Source organism: Stenella coeruleoalba (assembly GCF_951394435.1).
Source record: "Stenella coeruleoalba genome assembly, chromosome: X".
Lineage (NCBI taxonomy): Eukaryota > Metazoa > Chordata > Mammalia > Artiodactyla > Delphinidae > Stenella > Stenella coeruleoalba.
In genome coordinates, this window is record NC_137152.1 from 47,186,937 (window position 1) to 47,207,910 (window position 20,974).

Sequence of the window (20,974 nt, forward strand, 5' to 3'; positions counted from 1 at the left end):
CTAAATATTTGTCCATTTCTTCCAGTTTGTCCATTTTATTGTCATACAGTTGCTTGTAGTAATCTCTCATGATCTTTTGTATTTCTGCAGTGTCAGATGTTACTTCTCCATTTTCATTTCTAGTTCTATTCATTTGAAACTTCTCCATTTTTTTGATGTGTCTGTCTAATGGTTTATCAATTTTGTTTATCTTCTCAACGAACCAACTTTCAGTTTTTTGATCTTTTCTGTCATTTCTTTTTCATTTATTTCTGATCTGATCTTTCTGTTTTCTTTCCTTCTGCTATCTTTCAGGCTTTTATGTTCTTCTTTCTCTAATTTCTTTAGCTGCAAGGTTAGGTTGTTTATTTGAGATGCTTCCTGTTTCTTAAAGTAGGATTGTATTGCTATAAACTTCCCTCTTTGAACAGCTTTTGCTGCATCCCATAGGTTGTGATTCATCGTGTCTCCCTTGTCATTTCTTTCTAGGTATTTTTTTTACATCGTTCTTGGAGTAAAATTGCTTTACAATAGTGTGTTAGTTTGTGCTTTATAACAAAGTGAATCAGTTATACAGATACATATATTCCCATATCTCTTCCCTCTTGCATCTCCCTGCATCCCATATTCCCTATCCCACCCCATCAGTGGTCAAAGAGCACCAAGCTGATCTCCTACTGCTATGCTGCTGCTGCTCAATAGCTACCTATTTTATGTTTGGTAGTGTATATATGTCCATGCCACTCTCTCACTTCGTCACAGCTTAGCATTCCCCCTCCCCATATCATCAATTCCATTCCCTAGTAGGTCTGTGTCTTTATTCCTCTCTTACCCCTAGGTTCTTCAATACATATTTTTTCTTAGATTCCATATATATGTGTTAGCATACATTATTTGTCTTTCTCTTTCTGACTTACTTCACTCTGTATGACAGACTCTATATCCATCCACCTCACTACAGAAACCTCAATTTCGGTTCTTTTATGACTGAGTAATATTCCATTGTATATATGTGCCACATCTTCTTTATCCATTCATGCAATGATCAACACTTAGGTTGCTTCCATCTCCTTGTTATTGTAGATAAAGGTACAATGAACTTTTTGGTACATGAGTCTTTTCAAATTATGGTTTTCTCAGGGTATATGTCCAGTAGTGAGTTTTCTGGTCATGTGGTATTTCTATTTTTAGTTTTTTAAGGAACCTCCATACTGCTCTCCATAATGGCTGTACCAATTCACATTCCCACCAGCAGTGAAAGAGAGCTCCCTTTTCTCCAAACCCTCTCCAGCATTTTTGTTTCTAGATATTTTGATGATGGCCATTCTGACTGGTATGAGATGATATCTCACTGTAGATTTGATTTGCATTTCTGTAATGATTAATGATGTTGAGCATTCTTTCATGTGTTAGCTGGCAATCTGTATATCTTCTTTGGAGAAATGTCTATTTGGTCTTTTGTTGTTTGTTTTATTGTTATTGTGCTGCATGAGCTGCCTATAAATTTTGGAGATTAATCCTTTGTCAGTTGCTTCATTTGCAAATATTTTCCCCCATTCTGAGGGTTGTCTTTTGGTCTTCTTTATGGTTTCTGTTGCTGTGCATAAGCTTTTATGTTTCATTAGGTGTCATTTGTTTATTTTTGTTTTTATTTCCATTTCTCTAGGAGACGGGTCTAAACGGATCTTGCTGTGATTTGTGTCATAGAGTGTTCTGCCTATGTTTTCCTCTAAGAGTTTGATATTTTCTGGCCTTACATTTAGGTCTTTAATGCATTTTGAGCTTATTTTTGTATATGGTGTTAAGGAGTGTTTTATTCTCATACTTTTACATATAGCTGTCCAATTTTCCCAGCACAACTTATTGAAGCGGCTGTTTTGTCTCCACTTTACATTCCTTCCTCCTTTACCAAAGATAAGTTGACCATATGTGCGTTGGGTTATCGCTGGGCTTTCTATCCTATTCCATTGATCTATATTTCTGTTTTTGTTCCAGTACCATACTGTCTTCATTACTTTAGATTTGTAGTATAGTCTGAAGTCATGGAACCTAATTCCTCCAGCTCCGTTTTTCATTCTCAAGATTGCATTGGGATGAGGGGAAGATGGCACAAGAGTAAGACACAGAGATCATCTTCCTCCCCAGAGATACAGCAGAAATACATCTACATGTGGAACAACTCCTACAGAACACCTACTGAATGCTGGCAGAAGACCTCAGAAATCGCAAAAGGCAAGAAATCCCCACGTACCTGCGTATGGCAAAAGAAAAAAAGAATAAACTGAGACAAAATAATAGGGATGGGACCTGCAACAGTGAGAGGGAGCTGTGTAGGAGGAAATGTTTCCATACACTAGGAAGCCCCTTCACGGGCGGAGAGTGCGGGTGGTTGAGGGGGAAAGCATCGGAGCCGCAGAGAAGAGCACTGCAACAGGGATACAGAGGGCAAAGCGGAGAGATTCCCGCACAGAGGATTGGTGCCAACAGGCACCCACCAGCCCGAGAGGCTTGTCTGCACACCCGCCGTGGCTGGAGAGCTGGGAGTTGAGGCTTGGGCTTCGTTCAGAGCACAGGGAGAGGACTGGGTTTGGCAGCTTGAACACAGCCTGCAGGGGGTTAGTGCACCACAGCTAGCTGGGTCGGAGTCTGGGGAAATGTCTGTCCCTGCCGAAGAGACAAGAGACTTTTTATTCCCTCTTTGTTTCCTTGTGTGCGAGGAGAGGAGATTAAGATCGCTGCTTAAAGTAGCTCCAGAGACGGGTGCATGCTGCTGCAAAAACGGCAGACCCCAGAGAGAGGTATGGGATGCTAAGGCTGCTGCGGTCCCCAACAAGAAGCCTGTGTGCGAGCACAGGTTAATATACACACCATCCTTCTGGGGAGCCTGTGCTGTCCACAACTGGCAGGGTCCTGGGATCCAGGGACAACTTCCCCAGGAGAACACATGGCACGCCTCATGCTGGTGCAACGTCACGCCGGCTTCTGCCACAGCAGGGTCACACCGAATCCGTACCCCTCCCTCACTTTCGCCTGAGTTTGCCAGAGTGCCCAAACCAGCTCCTCCTTTAACTCCATCGTGTCTGAGCAAAGAACAGACTCCATCCGTTGACCTACATGCAGAGACAGGACCAAATCTGAAGCTGAGTCCCGGGAGCTGTGAGAACAAAGAAGAGAAAGGGAAATCTCTCCCCAGAGCCTCAGAAGCAGCAGATTTAAACTCCACGTTCAACTAGATGTACCCTGCATCTGTGGAATACATGAATAGAGAATGAAACATCCAAACTTGAGGAGGTGGAGTTTGAGAGCAAGATTTATTATTTTTTCCCCTTTTCCTCTTTTTGTGAGTGTGTATGTGTATGCATCTGTGGGAGATTTTGTCTGTAAAGCTTTGCTCCCACAATTTGTCCTAGGGATCTCTCTGTCCGTTTTTTGTTTTCTTTCTTTTAAAAAAATTTTTTCCTTAATAATTTTTTTGTTTTAATAATTTTATTTTATTTTATCTTCCTTATTTCTTTCTTTCTTTCCTTTCTACCTTCCTTTCTTCCTTCCTTCCTTCCCTCCTTCCTTCCTTCTTTCCTTCCTTCTTCCCTCCCACCCTTCCTCCCTCCTTTCTTTCTTTCTTCCTTTCCTCCTTTCTTTTCTCTTTCTTTCTGTCTACTTTTTCTCCCTTTTTTTCTGAGCCATGTGGATGAAAGGCTCTTGGTGCCATAGCCAAGAGTCAGTGCTGTGCCTCTGAGGTGGGAGAGCCAACTTCAGGACACTGGTCCACAAGAGACCTCCCAGCTCCACATAATATCAAATGGTGAAAATCTCCCAGAGATCTCCATCTCAACACCAGCACCCAGCTTCACTCAACGACCAGCAAGCTACAGTGCTGTACACCCTATGCCAAACAACTAGCAAGACAGGAACACAACCCACCCATTAGAAGAGAGGCTGCCTAAAATCATAATAAGTCCACAGACAGCCCAAAACACACCAACAGACATGGACCTGCTTACCAGAAAGTCAAGATCCAGCCTCATCCACTAGAACACAGGAACTAGTCCCCTCCACCAGGAGCACTACATAACCCACTGAACCAACTTTAGCCACTGGAGACAGACACCAAAAACAACGGGAACTATGAACCTGAAACCTATATAAAGGAGACCCCAAACACAGTAAGATAAGCAAAATGAGAAGACAGAAAAACACACAGCAGATGAAGGAGCCAGGTTAAAACCCACTAGACCCAACAAATGAAGAGGAAATAGGCAGTCTACCAGAAAAAGAATTCAGAATAATGATAGTAAAGATGATCCAAATTCTTGGAAATAGAATAGACAAAATGCAAGAAACATTTAACAAGGACCTAGAAGAACTAAAGATGAAAGAAGCAATGGTAAACAACAAAATAAATGAAATTAAAAATACTCTAGATGGGATCAATAGCAGAATAACTGAGGTAGAAAAACGGATAAGTGACCTGGATGATAAAATAGTGGAACTAACTACTGCAGAGCAGAATAAAGAAAAAAAGAATGAAAAGAACTGAGGACAGTCTCAGAGACCTCTGGGACAACATTAAACGCACCAACATTCAAATTATATGGGTTCCAGAAAAAGAAGAGAAAAAGAAAGGGACTGAGAAGATATTTGAAGAGATTATAGTGAAAATTTCCCTAATATGGGAAAGGAAATAGTTAATCAATCCAGGAAGCACAGCGAGTCCCATACATGGTACATCCAAGGAGAAATACACAAAGGCACATGTTAATCAAACTGTCAAAAATTAAATACAGGGCTTCCCTGGTGGTGCAGTGGTTGGGAGTCCGCCTGCCGATGCAGTGACGCGGGTTCATGCCCCGGTCCGGGAGGATCCCTCATGCCGGTGGAGCAGCTGGGCCCGTGAGCCATGGCCACTGGGCCTGTGCGTCCGGAGCCTGTGCTCCACCACAGGAGAGGCTACGACAGTGAAGGGCCCACATACCACAAAAAAAACCCAAACAAACAAAAAAATTAAATACAAAGAGAAAATATTAAAAGCAGCAAGGGAAAAACAAGAAATAACACACAAGGTAATCCCCATAAGGTTAACAGCTGACCTTTCAAAAGAAAATCTGTAAGCCAGAAGGGACTGGCAAGACATATTTAAAGTGATGAAGGAGAGAAACCTGCAACCACGATTACTCTACCCAGCAATGATCCCATTCAGATTTGATGGAGAATTTAGAACCTTTACAAACAAGCAAAAATGAGAGAGATCAGCACCACTAAACCAGCTTTACAACAAATGATAACGGAACTGCTCTAGGGAAGAAACACAAGAGAAGGAAAAGACCTACAATAATGAACACAAAACAATTAAGAAAATGGGAATAGGAACATACATATCGATAATTACCTTAAAAGTAAATGGACTAAAGGCTCCCACCAAAATACACAGATTGGCTGAATTGATACAAAAACAAGACCCATATATATGCTGTCTACAAGAAACACAGTTCGGACCTAGAGACATATACAGACTGAAAGTAAGGGGATAGAAAAAGATATTCCATGCAAATGGAAACTGAAAGAAAGCTGGAGTAGCAATTCTCATATCAGACAAAATAGACTTTAAAATAAAGACTATCAGAAGATACAAAGAAGGGCACTACATAATGATCAAGGGATCGATCCAAGAAGAAGATATAACAATTGTAAATATTTATGCACCCAACATAGGAGCACCTCAATACATAAGGCGAATGCTAACAGCCATAAAAGGGGAAATCGAAAGTAACACATTCATTGTAAGGGACTTTAACAGCCCACTACCACCAATGGACAGACCATCCAAAATGAAATAAATAAGGAAACACAAGCTTTAAATGATACATTAAACAAGATGGACTTAATTGATATTTATAGGACATTCCATCTAAAAAGAACAGAACACACATTTTTCTCAAGTACCCATGGAACATTCTCCAGGATAGATCATATCTTGGGTCACAAATCAAGCCTTGGTAAATTTAAGAAAATTGATATTATATCAAGTATCTTGTCTGAACACAATGCTGTGAGACTAGATATCATTTCCAGGAAACTATCTGTAAAAAATATAAAACACATGGAGGTTAAGCAATACACTATATAATAACGAAGTGATAACTGAAGAAATCAAACAGGAAATTAAAATACTACCTAGAAACAAAAGACAATGGAGACACAATGACACAATACCTATGGAATGAACAAAAGCAATTGTAAGAGGGAAGATTATAGCAATGCAATCCTACCTTAAGTAACAGGAAATATCTTGAATAAGCAAGGTAATCTTGCACCTAAATTAATTAAAGAATGAAGAACAAAAAAACCCCTAAAGCTAGCAGAAGGAAAGAAATCATAAAAATCAGATCAGAAGTGAATGAAAAATAAATTAAGGAAACACAGCAAAGATCAATAAAACTAAAAGCTGGTTCTTTGAGAAGATAAGCAAAGTTGATAAACCATTAGCCAGACTAATCAATAAAAAAGGGAGAACACTCAAATTAATAGAATTAGAATTGAAAAAGGATAAGCAACAACTGACACTGAAGAAATACAAAAGATCATGAGATATTACTGCAAGCAACTGTATGCCAATAAAATGGACAACCTGGACGAAATGGACAAATTCTTAGAAATGCACCACCTGCCAAGAATGAATCAGGCAGAAATAGAAAATATGAACAGACCAATCACAAACACTGAAATTGAAACTGTGATTAAAAATCTTCAAACAAACAAAAGCCCAGGACCAGAGAGCTGCAAAGGCGAATTCTATCAAACATTGAGAGAAGAGATAACACCTATACTTCTCAAACTCTTCCAAAATATAGCAGAGGGAGGCACACTCCCAAAATCATTCTACGATGCCACCATTACCCTGACACCAAAACCAGACAAAGACATCACAAAGAAAAAAACTACAGGCTAATATCACTGATGAATATAGATGCAGAAATCCTCAACAAAATACCAGCAAACAGAATCCAACAGCACATTAAAAGGATCATACACCATGATCAAGTTGGGTTATTCCAGGAATGCAAGGATTCTTCAATATACGTAAATCAATCAATGTGATAAACCATATTAACAAATTGAAGGAGAAAAACTATATGATTATCTCAAGAGATGCAGAGAAATGTTTAGACAGAATTTGACACCCATTTATGATAAAAACCCTGCAGAAAGTAGGCATGGGGGAACTTTCTTCAACATAATAAAGGCTATATATGACAAGCCCACGGCCAACATCGTCCTCAATGGTGAAAAACTGAAAGCATTTTCACTAAGTTCAGGAACAAGACAAGGTTGGCCACTCTCACAACTCTTATTCAACATAAACTTTTGGAAGTTTTAGCCACAACAATCAAAGAAGGAAAGGAAGTAAAAGGAATCCAAATTGGAAAAGAAGTAAAGCTGTCACTGTTTGCAGGAGACATGATACTGTACACAGAGAATCCTAAAGATGCTACCAGAAAACTACTAGAGCTAATCAATGAATTTGGTAAAGTAGCAGGGTACAAAATTAATGCAAGGGAATCTCTGGCATTCCTATATACTAATGATGAGAAATCTGAAATTGAAATCAAGAAAACACTCCCATTTACCATTGCAACAAAAACAATAAAATATCTAGGAATAAACCTACGTAAGGAGACAAAAGACCTGTATGCAGAAAATTATAAGACAGTGATGAAAGAAATTAAAGATGATACAAATAGCTGGAGAGATATAACATGTTCTTGGATTGGAAGAATCAACATTGTGAAAATGACTCTACTACCCAAAGCAATCTACAGATTCAATGCAATCCCTATCAAACTACCACTGGCATTTTTCCCAGAACTAGAACAAAAAAATTCACAATTTGTAAGGAAACACAAAAGACCCCGATTAGCCAAAGGAATCTTGAGAATGAAATACAGAGCTGGAAGAATCAGGCTCCCTCTCTTCAGACGACAGAACAAAGCTACAGTAATTAAGACAGTATCCTACTGGAATAAAAACAGAAAGATAGATCAATTGAACAGGATAGAAAGCCGAGAGGTAAACCCATGCACATACGGTCACCTTATCTTGATAAAGGAGGCAGGAATGTACAATGGAGAAAGGACAGCATCTTCAATAAATGGTTCTGGGAAAACTGGACATGTGCATGTAAAAGTTTGATATTAGATCACTCCGAAGTACAATACACAAAATAACTGCAGTGTCAGTTATTATTTCTCCTTTTTCATTTCTAATTATATTGATTTGAGTCTTCTCCCTTTTCTCTTTGATGTGTCTGGCTAATGTTTTATCAATTTTGTTTATCTTCTCAGAGAAGCAGCTTTCCGTTTTATCTTTTCTATCATTTCTTTCATTTCTTTTTCATTTATTTCTGATATGATCTTTATGATTTCTTTCCTTCTGCTATCTTTGGGTTTTTTGTTCTTCTTTCTCTAATTACTTTAGCTGCAAGGTTAGGTTGTTTATTTGAGATGCTTCCTGTTTCTTAAGGTAGGATTGTATTTCTACAAACTTCACTATTCAAACTGCTTTTGCTGCATCCCATAGGTTTTTTGTCATCATGTCTCCACTGTCATTTGTTTCTAGGTATTTTTCGTTACATCTTTACTGGAGTATAATTGCTTTACAATGGTGTGTTAGTTTCTGCTTTAAAACAAAGTGAATAAGTTATACAGATATCTATGTTCCCACATGTCTTCCCTCTTGCATCTCCCTGTCTCACACCCTCCCTCTCCCACACCTCTTGGTGGTAAAATGCACCAACCTGATCTCCTTCTGCAATGTGGCTTCTTCTCACTAGCTATCTATTTTAAGTTTCGTAGAGTATATATGTCCATGCCAACCTCTCACTTTGTCACAGCTTACACTTCTGCCTCCCCAAATCACCAAGTCCATTCTCTAGTAGGTCTGTGTCTTTATTTCTGTCTTACCCCTAGGTTTCTTATGACAATTTTTTTCTTAGATTCCACATATATGTGTTAGCATACAGTATTTGTTTTCCCCTTTCTGACTTTCTTCACTCTGTATGACAGACTCTATGTCCATCCACCTCACTACAAATAACCCAATTTCGTTTCTCTTTATGGCTGAGTCATATTCCATTGTTTATATGTGCCACATCTTCTTATCCATTCATCCAATGATTGACAATTAGGTTGCTTCCATCTCCTTACTACTGTAAATAAAGCTGCAATGAACATTTTGATACATGACGGTTTTTGAATTATGGTTTTCTCAGGGTATATGCCTAGTAGAGGCACTGTTGGTTCATGTGGTAGTTCTATTTGTAGTTTTTTAAGGAACCTCCATACTGTTCTCCATAGGGGCTGTACCCATTCACATTCCTACCAGCAGTGCAAGAGTGTTCCCTTTTCTCCATCACCTTTCCAGCATTTTTGTTTCTAGATTTTTTTTAAACATCTTTATTGGGGTATACTTGCTTTACAATGGTGTGTTAGTTTCTGCTTTATAAAAAAGTGAATCAGTCATACATAAACATATGTTCCCATATGTCTTCCCTCTTGCGTCTCCCTCCCTCCCACCTCCCTATCCCACCCCTCCAGGCTGTCACAAAGCAACGAGCCAATATCCCTGTGCCATGCGACTGCTTCCCACTAGCTATCTACCTTACTACGTTTGTTAGTGTGTATATGTCCGTGACTTTCTCTCGCCCTGTCACAGCTCACCCTTCACCCTCCCCATAACCTCAAGTCTGTTCTCTAGGGGGTCTGCATCTTTATTCCTGCCTTACCCCTAGGTTCTTCATGACATTTTTTTTTCTTAAATTCCATATATATGTGTTAGCATACAGTATTTGTCTTTCTCTTTCTGACTTACTTCACTCTGTATGACAGACTCTAGGTCTATCCACCTCATTACAAATAGCTCAATTTCGTTTCTTTTCATGGCTGAGTAATATTCCATTGTATATATGTGCCACATCTTCTTTATCCATTCATCTCATGATGGGCACTTAGGTTGTTTCTATCTCCGGGCTATTGTAAATAGAGCTGCAATGAACATTTTGGTACATGACTCTTTTTGAATTTTGGTTTTCTCAGGGTATATGCCCAGTAGTGGGATTGCTGGGTCATATGGTAGTTCTATTTGTAGTTTTTTAAGGAACCTACATACTGTTCTCCATAGTGGCTGTATCAATTCACATTCCCACCAGCAGTGCAAGAGGGTTCCCTTTTCTCCACACCCTCTCCAGCATTTATTGTTTCTAGATTTTTGGATGATGGCCATTCTGACTGGTGTGAGATGATATCTCATTGTAGTTTTGATTTGCATTTCTCTAATGATTAATGATGTTGAGCATACTTTCATGTGTTTGTTGGCAGTCTGTATATCTTCTTTGGAGAAATGTCTATTTAGGTCTTCTGCCCATTTTTGGATTGGGTTGTTTGTTTTCTTGTTATTGAGCTGCATGAGCTGTTTGTAAATTTTGGAGATTAATCCTTTGTCGGTTGCTTTATTTGCAAATATTTTCTCCCATTCTGAGGGTTGTCTTTTGGTCTTGTTTATGGTTTCCTTTGCTGTGCAAAAGCTTTGAAGTTTCATTAGGTCCCATTTGTTTATTTTTGTTTTTATTTCCATTTCTCTAGGAGGTGGGTCAGAAAGGATCTTTCTCTGATTTATGTCATAGAGTGTTCTGCCTATGTTTTCCTCTAAGAGTTTGATAGTTTCTGGCCTTACATTTAGGTCTTTAATCCATTTTGAGCTTATTTTTGTGTATGGTGTTAGGGAGTGATCTAATCTCATACTTTTACATGTACCTGTCCAGTTTGCCCAGTACCACTTATTAAAGAGGCTGTCCTTTCTCCACTGTACATTCCTGTCACCTTTATCAAAGGTAAGGTGTCCATATGTGCATGGGTTTATCTCTGGGCTTTCTATCCTGTTCCATTGATCTATCTTTCTGTTTTTGTGCCAGTACCATACCATCTTGATAACTGTAGCTTTGTAGTATAGTCTGAAGTCAGGGAGCCTGATTCCTCCAGTTCCTTTTTTCGTTCTCAAGATTGCTTTGGCTGTTTGGGGTCTTTTGTGTTTCCATACAAATTGCGAAATTTTTTGTTCTAGTTCTGTGAAAAATGCCAGTGGTAGTTTGATAGGGATTGCATTGAATCTATAGATTGCTTTGGGTAGTAGAGTCATTTTTACAATGTTGATTCTTCCAATCCAAGAACCTGGTATATCTCTCCATCTATTTGTATCATCTTTAATTTCTTTCATCAGTGTCTTATAATTTTCTGCATACAGGTCTTTTGTCTCCTTAGGTAGGTTTATTCCTAGATATCTTATTCTTTTTGTTGCAATGGTAAATGGGAGTGTTTTCTTGATTTCACTTTCAGATTTTTCATCATTAGTATATAGGAATGCCAGAGATTTCTGTGCATTAATTTTGTATCCTGCCACTTTACCAAATTCATTGATTAGCTCTAGTAGTTTTCTGGTAGCATCTTTAGGATTCTCTATGTATAGTATCATGTCATCTGCAAACAGTGACAGCTTTACTTCTTCTTTTCCGATTTGGATTCCTTTTATTTCCTTTTCTTCTCTGATTGCTGTGGCTAAAACTTCCAAAACTATGTTGAATAAGAGTGGTGAGAGTGGGCAACCTTGTCTTGTTCCTGATCTTAGTGGAAATGCTTTCAGTTTTTCACCATTGAGGATGATGTTTGCTGTGGGCTTGTCATATATGGCCTTTATTATGTTGAGGAAAGTTCCCTCTATGCCTACTTTCTGCAGGGTTTTTATCATAAATGGGTGTTGAATTTTGTCGAAAGCTTTCTCTGCATCTCTTGAGATGATCATATGGTTTTTCTCCTTCGATTTGTTAATATGGTTTATCAAATTGATAGTTTGCGTATATTGAAGAATCCTTGCATTCCTGGAATAAACCCCACTTGATCATGTTGTATGATCCTTTTAATGTGCTGTTGGATTCTGTTTGCTAGTATTTTGTTGAGGATATTTGCATCTATGTTCATCAGTGATATTGGCCTGTAGTTTTCTTTCTTTGTGACATCCTTGTCTGGTTTTGGTATGAAGGTGATGGTGGCCTCGTAGAAGGAGTTTGGGAGTGTTCCTCCCTCTGCTATATTTTGGAAGAGTTTGAGAAGGATAGGTGTTAGCTCTTCTCTAAATGTTTGATAGAATTCGCCTGTGAAGCCATCTGGTCCTGGGTTTTTTTTATTTGAAGACTTTTAATCACAGTTTCAATTTCAGTGTTTGTGATTGGTCTGTTCATATTTTCTATTTCTTCCAAGTTCAGTCTCGGCAGGTTGTGCATTTCTAAGAATGTGTCCATTTCTTCCAGGTTGTCCATTTTATTGCCAATGTGTTGCTTGCAGTAATCTCTCATGAACTTTTCTATTTCTGCAGTGTCAGTTGTTACTTCTCCTTTTTCATTTCTAATTTTATTGATTTGAGTCTTCACCCTTTCTTTTTTTTGTTGTGTCTGGCTAATGTTTTATCAGTTTTGTTTATCTTCTCAAAGAACCAGCTTTCAGTATTATTGATCTTTGCTATCGTTTCCTTCATTTCTTTTTCATTTATTTCTGGTCTGATCTTTATGATGTCTTTCCTTCTGCTAACTTTGGGGTTTTTTGTTCTACTTTCTCTAATTGCTTTAGCTGGAAGTTTAGTTTGTTTATTTGAGGTGCTTCCTGTTTCGTAAGGTAGGATTGCATTGCTATAAACTTCCCTCTTTGAACTGCTTTTGCTGCATCTCATAGATTTTTTGTCATCATGTCTCCATTGTCATTTGTTTTGAGGCATTTTTTTCATCTTTATTGGAGTATAATTGCTTTACAATGGTGTGTTAGTTTCTGCTTTATAAAAAAGTGAATCAGTTATACAGATATATATGTTCCTATATCTCTTCTCTCTTGCGTCTCCCGCCCTCCCACACTCCCTATCCCCCCTCTCTAAGTGGTCAGAGAGCACTGAGCCGATCTCCTTGTGCTATGTGGCTGCTTCTCACTAGCTATCTATTTTAAGTTTGCTCGGGTATATATGTCCATGCCACTCTCTCACTTTATCACAACTTACACTTCCCACTCCCCATTTCCTCAAGTCCATTCTCTAGTACGTCTGTTTCTTTATTCCCGTTTTACCCCTAGGTTCTTCACGGCATTTTTTTCCTTCAATTCCATATATATGTGTTACCATATATTTGTCTTGCTCTTTCTGAATTACCTCACTCTGTATGACAGGCTCTACGTCCATCCACCTCACTACAAAAAAGTCAGTTTCATTTCTTTTAATGGCTGAGTCACATTCCATTGTATATATGTGCCACATCTTCTTTATCCATTCATCCAATGATTGACACTTAGGTTGCTTCCATCTCCTTGCTATTATAAATAAAGCTGCAATGAACTTCTTCGTATCTGAATCTTTTTGAATTATGATTTTCTAAGGGTATATGCCCAGTAGTGGGATTGCTTGGTCATGTGGTATTTCTATGTGTAGTTTTTTAAGGAACCTCCATCCTGTTCTCCCTAGTGGCTGTACCAATTCAAATTCCCACCAGCAGTGCAAGGGTGTTCCCTTTTCTCCACACCCTCTCCAGCATTTATTGTTTCTAGATTTTTTGATGGTGGCCATTCTGACCAGTATGAGAGTATATCTCACTGTAGTTTTGATTTGCATTTCTCTAATGATTAATGATGTTGAACATTCCTTCATGTGTTTGTTGGTAATCTGTATATCTTCTATGGTGAAATGTCTATTTGGTCTTCTGCCCATTTTTGGATTAGTTTGTCTGTTTTATTGTTATTGGGCTGCATGTGCTGCTTGGATATTTTGGAGATTAGTCCCCTGTCAGTTGCTTAATTTGCCAATATTTTCTCCCATTTGGAGGGTTGACTTTTCATCTTCTTTATGGTTCCCTTTGCTGTGCAAATCGTTTATGTTTCATTAGGTCCCATTTGTTCACTTTTGTTTTTATTTCCATTTCTCTAGCAAGTGGGTCTAAACGGATCTTGCTGTGATTTATGTCATAGAGTGTTCTGCCTATGTTTTTCTGTAAGAGTTTGAAACTTTCTGGCCTTAGATTTAGATGTCTATTCCATTTTGAGTTTATTTTTGTGTATGATGGTAGGGAGTGTTCTAATCTCATACCTTTTAATGCACCTGTCCAGTTTTCCCAGCACAAATTATTGAAGAGTCTGCCCTTTCTCCACTGTACATTCCTCTCTCCTTTATCAAAGGTAAGGTGACCATATGTGCATGGGTTTATCTCTTGGCTTTCTATCCTGTTCCATTGATCTATATTTCTGTTTTGTGCCAGTACCATACTGTCTTGATTACTGTAGCTTTGTAGTATAGCCTGAAGTCAGTGAGCCTGATTCCTCCAGCTATGTGTTTTTTTCTCAAGATTGTTTTGGCTATTCAGGGTCTTTTGTGTTTCCATACAAATTGTGAAATTGTTTGCTCTTCTTCTGTGAAAAATGCCAGTCGTAGTTGGATAGGGATTGCATTGAATCTGTAGATTGCTTTGGGTAGTAGACTCATTTTCAGAATGTTGATTCATCCAATCCAAGAACATGGTATATCTCTGCAGCTGTTTGTATCATCTTCAATTACTTTGATCAGTGTCTTATAATTTTCTGCATACAGGTCTTTTGCTCCTTAGTTAGGTTTATTCCTTAATATTTTATTCTTTTTGTTGCAATGGTAAATGGGAGCGTTTTCTGTATTTCATTTTCAGATTGTTCATCCTTAGTGTATAACAATGTCAGAGATTTCTGTGCATTAATTTTGTACTCTACTACTTTACCAAATTCATTGACTAGCTCTAGTAGTTTTCCGGTAGCATCTTTAGGATTCTCTATATAGAGTATCATATCATCTGAAAGCAGTGACATCTTTTCTTCTTCATTTCTGATTTAGATTCCTTTTACTTCTTTTTCTCCTCTGATATCTGTGGCTAGAACTTCCAAAACTATGTTGAATAAGAGTGTTGAGAGTGAGCAACCTTGTCTTGTTCCTGATCTTAGTGGAAATGGTTTCACTTTCTCACCATTGAAGATGATGTTGGCTGTGGATTTGTCCTATATGGCCTTTGTTATGTAGAGGAAAATTCCCTCTAAACCTACTTTCTTCTCGGTTTTTATCATAAATGGGTGTTTAATTTTGTCGAAAGCTTTCCCTGCATCTATTGAGATGATCATATTTTTTTTCACCTTCAGTTTGTTAATATGGTGTATCACGTCAATTGATGTGCTTATATTGAAGAATCCTTGCATTCCTGGAATAAACCCCACTTGATCATGGTGTATGATTCTTTTAATGTGCTGTTGGATTCTTTTGGCTAGTATTTTGTTGAGGATTTTTGCATCTATGTTCATCTGTTATATTGTCCTGTAGTTATTCTCTTTGTGACATCTTTGTCTGGTTTTGGTATCAGGGTGATTGTGGCCTTGTATAATGAGTTTGGGAGTGTTCCTCCGTCGTCTATATTTTGGAAGCATTTGAGAAGTATAGTTGTTAGCTCGTCTCCAAATGTTTGGTAGAATTCACCTGTGAAGCCATCTGGTCCTGGGATTTTTTGTGTTGGAAGTTTTTTTTTTAATATCTTTATTGGAGTATAATTGTTTTACAATAGTATATTTGTTTCTGCCTTTTAAAAAAGTGAATCAGTTATATATATATATATATATATATATATATATATATATATATATATATATATATATATATATATACACACACAAATATGTTCCCATATCTCTTTGTTGGAAGACTTTTAGTCACAGTTTCAATTTCAGTGCTTGTGATTGGTCTGTTTATATTTTCTATTTCTTCCTCGTTCAGTCTGGGCATGTTGTGCATTTCTAAGAATTTCTCCATTTCTTCCAGGTTATGCACTTTATTGGCATAGTCTTGCTTGCAGTAATCTCTCATGATCTTTTGTATTTCTTCAGTGTCAGTTGTTACTTCTCCTTTTTCCTTTCTAATTCTATTCATTTGAGACTTCTCCCTTTTTTCTTAATGTGTCTGGCTAATGGTTTATGAGTTTTGTTTATCTTCTCAAAGAACCAGCGTTTCTAGGTATATTTTTTACATCTTTATTGGAGTACAATTGCTTTACAATGGTGTGTTAGTTTCTGCTTTATAACATAGTGAATCACTTATACTGATATATATGTTCCTATATCTCTTAGCTCTTGCGTCTCCCTCACTCCCACCATCCCGATCCCCCCTCTCTAGGTGGTCACAAAGCGCCGAGCTGATCTCCTTGTGCTATGTGGCTGCTTCTCACTAGCTATCTATTTTATGTTTGGTAGAATATATATGTCTGTGTCAATCTCTCACTTTGTCACAGCTTACACTTCCCACTCACCATATCCTCAAGTCCATTCTCTACTAGGTCTGTGCTTTTATTCTCGTCTTATGGCTAGGTTCTTCATAACATTTTTTTCTTAGATTCCATATATATGAGTTAGCACACGATATTTGTCTTGCTCTTTCTGACTTATTTCACTCAGTATGACACACTCTACGTCCATCCACCTTGCTACAAAAAACTCAGTTTCATTTCTTTTTATGGCTGAGTCATATTGCATTATATATATATGACACATCTTCTTTATCCATTCATCCAATGATCAATACTTAGGTTGCTTCCATCTCCCTGCTATTGTAAATAAAGCTGCAATTCACGTTTTGGTACCTGTGTCTTTTTGAATTATGGTTTTCTCAGGGTATATGCCCAGTAGTGGGATTGCTGGGTCATGTGGTATTTCTATTTGTAGATTTTTAAGGAACCTCCATACTGTTCTGCATAGTGTCTGTAACAATTTACATTCCCACCAGCAGTGAAAGAGTGTTCCCTTTTCTCCAACATCTCTCGAGCATTTATTGTTTCTTGATTTTTTGATGATGGCCATTCTGACATATATGAGAGTATATCTCACTGTGGATTTGATTTGCATTTCTCTATTGATTAATGATGTTGAGCATTTCTTCATGTGTTTGTTGGCAATCTGTATATCTTCTTTGGAGAAATGTCTATTTGGTCTTCTGCCCATTTTTGGTTTGGGTTGTTTGTTTTATTGTTATTGAGCTGCATGAGCTGCTTGTAAATTTTGGAGATTAGTCCTTTGTCAGTTGCTTCATTTGCAAATATTTTCTCCCATTTGGAGGGTTGCCTTTTGGCCTTCTTTATGGCTTCTTTTGCTGTGAAATAGCTTTTATGTTTCATTTGGTCCCAATTGTTTATTTTTGTTTTTATTTCCTTTTCTCTAAGAGGTGGGTCAAAACGGATCTTGCTGTGATTTATGTCAGAGTGTTCTGCCTATGTTTTCCTCTAACAGTTTGATAGTTTCTAGCCTTACATTTAAATCTTTAATCCCTTTTGAGCTTATATTTGTATATGGTGTTAGGGAGTGTTCTAATCTCATACTTTTACATTTACCTGTCCAGTTTTCCCTGCCCAAATTATTGAAGAGACTGCCCTTTATCCACTGTACATTCATGCCTACTTTATCAAAGGTAAGGTGACCAAAAGTGCATGGGTTTATCTCTGTGATTTCTATCCTGTTCCATTGATGTACATTTCTGTTTCTGTGGCAGTACCATACTGTCTTGATAACTGTAGCTTTGCAGTATATTCTGAAGTCAGCAAGCATGATTCCACCAGCTACGCTCTTCGGTCTCAAGATTGCTTTGGGTATTTGGGGTCGTTTGTGTTTCCATACAGATTGTGAAATTTTTGGTTCTAGTTCTGTGAAAAATGACAGTGATAGTTTGATAGGGATTGCATTGAATCTGTAGATTGCTTTGGGTATTAGAGCCATTTTCAGAATGTTGATTCTCCTCATCCAAGAAAATGTTATATCTCTCCAGCTGTTTGTATCATCTTTAATTTCTTTCATCAGTGTCTTATAATATTCTGCATACAGGTCTCTTGCTCCTTAGATAGGTGTATTCCTTAATATTTTATTCTTTTTCTTGCAATGGTAAATGGGAGTGTTCTCTGAATTTCTTATTCAGATATTTCATCATTAGTGCATAGGAATGCCAGAGATTACTGTGCATTAATTTTGTACTGTGCCACTTCACCAAATTCATTGATTAGCTCTAGTAGTTTTCTGGTAGCCTCTTTAGGATTCTCTATATATAGTATCATATCATCTGCAAAGAGTGACAGCTTTACTTCTTCTTCTCCAATTTGGATTCCTTTTACTTCTTTCTGTCCTCTGATTTCTGTGGCTAGAACTTCCAATTCTATGTGGAATAAGAGTGGTGAGAGTGGGAAATCTTGTCCTCTTCCTGATCTTAGTGGAAATGCTTTCAGTTCCTCACCATTGAGGATGATGTTGACTGTGGGTTTGTCATATATGGCCTTTATCATCTTAAGGTAATTTCCCTCTAAGCCTACTTTCTTCTCGGTTTGTATCATAAATGGATGTTTAATTTTGTCAAAAGTTTCTCTGCATCTATTGAGATGATCATGTGGTTTTTCTCCTTCAATTTGGTAATATGGTGTATCACGTTGATTGATTTGTGTATATTGAAGAATCCTGGCATTCCTGGAATAAACCCCACTGGATCATGTTGTATTATCCTTTCAATGTGCTGTTGGATTCTGTTTGCTAGTATTTTGTTGAAGATTTTTGCATCTATGTTCATCAGTGATATTGGCCTGTAGTTTTTCTCTTTGTGACATCTTTGTCTGTTTTTGGTATCAGAGTGATTGTGGCCTTGTAGAATGAGTTTGAGGGTGTTCCTCCATTGGGCATATTTTGGAAGAGTTTGAGAAGTATATGTGTTAACTCTGATCTAAATGTTTGATAGAATTCGCCGGTGAGGCCATCAGGTCCTGGGCTGTTTTGTGTTGGAAGATTTTTTTTTAATATCTTTATTGGAGTATAATTGCTTTCCAATGGTATACTAGTTTCTGTCTTTTAACAATGTGAATCAGTTATACATATACATATGTTCCCATATCTCTTTGTTGGAAGACTTTTAGCCACAGTTTCAATTCCAGTGCTTCATATTTTCTATTTCTTCCTGGTTCAGTCTTGGCAGGTTGTGCATTTGTAAGAATTTGTCCATTTCTTCCAGGTTACGCATTTTATTGGCATAGTGTGGCTTGCAGTAATCTCTCATGATCTTTTGTATTTCTGCCGTGTCAGTTGTTACTTCTACTTTTTCATTTCTAATTCCATTGATTTGTGTCTTCCCTCCCTTTTTTTGTGATGTGTGGCTAATGGTTTATCTGTTTTGTTTATCTTCTCAGAGAACCAGCTTTCAGTTTTTTTTATCTTTGCTATCGTTTCCTTCATTTCTTTTTCATTTATTTCTTATCTGATCTTTATGATTTCTTTCCTTCTGCTATCTTTGGGGTTTTTCTATTCTTCTGTCTCTAATAGCTTTAGCTGCAAGGTTAGGTTGTTTATTTGAGATGCTTCCTGTTTCTTAAGGTAGGATTGTATTGCTATAAACTTCCCTCTTTGAACTGCTTTTGCTACATCTCATAGGTTTTTTGTCACCATGTCTCCATTGTCATTTGTTTCTAGGTATTTTTTTTACATCTTTATTGGAGTATAATTGCTTTACAATGGTGTGTTAGTTTCTGCTTTATAACATAATGAATCAGTTATACAGATATATATGTTCCTATATCTCTTCCCTCTTGCATCTCTCTCTCTCCCACCATCCGTATCCCCCTCTCTAGGTGGTCACAGAGCACCGAGCTGATCTCCTTGTGCTATGTGGCTGCTTCTCACTAGCTATCTATTTTAACTTTGGTGGAGTATATATGTCCATGTCACTCTCTCACTTTGTCACAGCTTACACTTCCCACTCCCCATATCCTCAAGTCCATTCTCTACTAGGTCTGTGTCTTTATTCCCGTCTTACGACTAGGTCCTTCATAACATTTTTTTTCTTAAGTTCCATATATATGAGTTAGCAAACGATATTTGTCTTCCTCTTTCCGACTAATTTCACTCTGTATGACAGGCTCTACGTCCATCCATCTCACTACAAAAAACTCAGTTTCGTTTCTTTTTGTGGCTGAGTCACATTCCATTATATATATGTGCCACATCTTCTTTATACATTCATCCAATGATCGACACTTAGGTTTCTTCCATCTCCCTTCTATTGTAAATAAAGCTGCAATGAACTTTTTGGTACATGCGTCTTTTTGAATTATGGTTTTCTCAGGGTATATGCCCAGTAGTGGGATTGCTGTGTCATGTGGTATTTCTATTTGTAGTTTTTTAAGGAACCTCCATACTGTCCTCCATAGTGGCTGTACCAATTCATATTCCCACCAGCAGTGAAGGAGAGTTCCCTTTTCTCCAACCCCTCTCCAGCCTTTATTGTTTCTAGATTTTTTGATGATGGCCATTCTGACCGTTATGAGAGTATATATCACTGTGGGTTGGATTTGCATTTCTCTACTGATTAATGATGTTTAGCTTTGCTACATGTGTTTGTTGGCAAACTGTATATCTTCTTTGGAGAAATGTCTATTGATCTTCTGCCCAATTTTGATTGGGTTGTTTGTTTTATTGTTATTGTGCTGCATGAGCTGCTTGTAAATTTTGGAGATTAGTCCTATGTCTGTCGCTTCATTTGCAAATATTTTCTCCCATTTGCAGGGTGGTATTTTGGTCTCCTTTATAGCTTCCTTTGCTATGCAAAAGCTTTAATATTTCATTGGGTCCCAGATGTTTACTTTTGTTTTTATTGCCATTTCTCTAGGTGATGTGCCTATATGGATCTTTCTGTGATTTATGTCATACAGTGTTCTGCCTATGTTTTCCTCTGAGAGTTTGATAGTTTCTGGCCTTATATATTTAGGTTTTTAATCCATTTTGAGCTTATTTTTGTATATGGTATTAGGGCATGTTCTAATCTCATACTTTTGCATGTACCTGTCCAGTTGTCCCATCACAACTTATTGAAGAGACTGCCCTTTCTCCAGTGTATCTTCCTT